The sequence below is a fragment of the Capsicum annuum genome, chromosome 8 (assembly GCF_002878395.1).
Source record: "Capsicum annuum cultivar UCD-10X-F1 chromosome 8, UCD10Xv1.1, whole genome shotgun sequence".
Lineage (NCBI taxonomy): Eukaryota > Viridiplantae > Streptophyta > Magnoliopsida > Solanales > Solanaceae > Capsicum > Capsicum annuum.
The window spans coordinates 142,842,613-142,845,749 of record NC_061118.1 but is presented as its reverse complement, the minus strand read 5'-3'; the positions used below and the strand labels follow the sequence as shown (position 1 = coordinate 142,845,749).

The following is a 3,137-nucleotide window of genomic DNA, read 5'->3' as shown; positions in this document are numbered from 1 at the left end:
AATCTTGTTCCGTGGCGTGAGAGGATAGAGAAAGTAGAATTGACTGTCAACTATGAGAAGAGATGGGAGGATGACATTAGTAGTTTACTTGGCAGGATAAATGGAGCTGGATACCACCTAATAGGGATGGCAATGGGGCGGTGTGGGTTTTAGGCTATGCGGGGCGGTGCAGGTTTTAGGCTATGTGGGTACGGGGCGAGTTGAAATAAGTTTTTTCTTAAATGATGTGGGGTGGAGCGAGTATGAGTGTGGGGCGGGTTTATGCAGGTTAAAGGTGATGCGGGGCGGTTTATAAATTCACGGGTTAAGAAAAAAGCCCGCACCACACCCGCACTGCACCACCCCTACCACCTAAAGATGCAGTGAGAATTGAGATGGTTGGGATCCCCCCACCTTAACCAACCAGTGTTTCGAGTTTGAGCCCTAATGAGTAATTTCTTTACCTACCCCGCATGAATCCAGATTAGACAAGCTAGTGGGTTTGAATAGTGGATGCACAGAACAAAAAAAAATGGAGCTGGAATAATGAATAAGGAACGGAAACTGTTAGGTGCTTTGTTGCTAATATTGTCTATTACTGTCCAGAATCAACACACTGGAAAAGAGACATATAGTCACACTTACCCTCAAAATGAGATATATTTGCGTTTAGTGACATATTCTTTCAGATATTTGTCTCTTTTTGTAAGGTTTTTAACTTACTAAAAAGAAAACAAGAAAAGTTAACCCTGTTAAGTGAATGATGGTTTACTTTTAGCTGACCGGGCAGTTGACAGGGGATATTTCGGGCAGTTGACAGGGGATATTTCGGGAAACTCTTGTATGGGCTTTTGAGTTTGAGGTATCAAGGACATGCTATCCTAGAAGGGAGATTTCAGTTATCTGGATTGAAGAGGGAGATTTGACGTTATCTGGATTGTGGACTTTTCTATCGGTTATCTGGATTGTGGACTTTTCTATCGGTTATCTGGATAGAAGGGAGATTTCAGTTATCTGGATTGTGGACTTTTCTATCGGTTTGTAGGCATAAGACACCAAGATGCTCAAACTTGGCATCAGCTGGCATGTAAGCACTCCAACTTCGAGAATGCACAGCTAAACACCTCAATTTTTTTACACAATGTAGACACATTGAGGTCTCTAGATGTGCATACTCAAAATTGGAGTATTTACTTGTTAGCTGATACCAAGTTTGAGTGTCGTTTATGTATTATGCTCTTATTTTATCTAGACACATAACTAGCCATCTTGGTTGGTAATTAACAAGTTCAATTGTCTGGTCTAGTTCCTCCCTGTTGCCAACTTATATATTGGATGTTAATTAACAAGCTTGTGTTTGCTTGGTCTAATTCCTTCCAGTTCCACTCTCTGTGGTACCTGGAAAACCTGCGAAGGATCCTTTCTTTCTGGAACCTCCAAAGCCAAACTTCAGTGAGGTATAAAACTCCTACGATTTCTTTAATTCTATACTCCGGAGACTTCATTTTAACATTTTTATCTGAAAATTATAGGCAATGGCATCATGCCCAAAGGAAGATATACCCAATTTTAAGGAACTGCTTCAAGAGGAAAATTTCTACCTGACTACCGAGGTGATATGATTATAGAAGTATAAATTCGTCGGCTAATCTACTAATTAGTATATAACCAGATTCCATTTATCAGACAGTGTACTTCTTGAGTAGCAGAATAAGCATTTAAGATGATAATCTTCTGACTTCTGCCATGCAGCTAATTTTGTAATAATCAATATGAGATGTGACTAAATTAGGTAGTTGTGATTGACTGCTCAAGAAGTATTCTTTTGGTTTCTTCGTTCCCCTCCTCGTCTAGTAGTTAGTTCTCCTACACCCACTAAAGCAAAACTGTAAATAAGCAACAAAAGATACTTTGGGAATTTCGTTTTCATCACATTTTGAAATAAAAAAGTACTCTTTGTCGTCTATAAAAGTTTTTGCATCTTTTTTTAGAGACTGCAAATAAAACGAAGAAGAATTCTTCTTTTTTAGATAAACTATTACTAGGATCAATGTGTAATACATTTTAACTGTAGTGTTTGAGAGTTAGAAAAGAAACTCTGACGTGGATTAAATGGTCCTAAATCAATGTTTCAATGACCATGAAATTTCTAGTCAAGTATAGGAAGTCTAATGAAATTGGTTTGACCCAGTTTAGTTCTTTGAGTTACGAGAAATTACTTCACTGGAAAGATCCAATATGAATGGACATATTCTCCATGTCTATAGCAATTAGTATCGGGCATGAACTCTCTTACTGTTTCCAGGAAGGAGGGCAAGGGCTCTTACCTGTATTGGTATTGAGCGTGAAAGAAAGTGACAAGAAGAAGAGGCCTACTATTGTTTTCCTGCATAGCATGCACAAATGCAAAAGCGGTTGAGACCATTGCTTGAGGTGACATTTGTTGTTCTTTTGAAATTTTTTGAGTTCTCGCTGCAGTGTAGTATCAAGGACATTTTTTTTAGTCAGGGTTATGCTTCAAGGGGATATATCGCTGTTGCAATTGATTCTCGATACCATGGAGAACGTGCAACCAGCATTACAACGTATCGAGATGTTAGTATTTTGCTTTATGCTTATGTGTATATTCAATTAGCTTATACAGAAAAGAACTTTCCTCTCTGGCCGCTTATGCAACAGTGGGCTGTCCAAAATTTTGATGTGGTTCTAAATCATGTCATGGATTTGGTGAATTGATGATACCCCTGGCCTTAGGTTGTGTTTGATGATGGAGTTTCTTGATGAACATTAGCCCGTGAAAGGCCTGAATATAGACATTTGGGAGTAAGCTAAACGCAGGAAATACTCTCTCACAATTGGCTTCATAATAAGAATTCTCTCTTACAAGTGGTTTTATAATGAGAATAAGTAATGGTGGTCCAACCAATTATGCTTGAATACTACTATAAATGGTTGACTTGATCTTTTTGACTTCTTCTTTCTGTAGTACAGGCCCTCGTGTCATCATGGAAAAATGGAGATACGATGCCGTTCATATTTGATACGGTAATCATTAAAAAAAATCTAACCTGATTCTACCATTTGAGAAAGCTTGGTGAAATTTTGTTATTATTGTCAAACCGCCATGATTAAGAGTTGATATATGGAGCTCTGAGCAT

At 38.3% G+C, this 3,137-nt stretch overlaps 1 pseudogene; it reads left to right on the top strand.

Moving 5' to 3' along the window:
• The first annotated feature begins 545 nt into the window (after nucleotides 1-545).
• The window catches only part of LOC107879224, a 32,971-nt pseudogene continuing 30,379 nt past the window's right edge, over nucleotides 546-3,137 (top strand).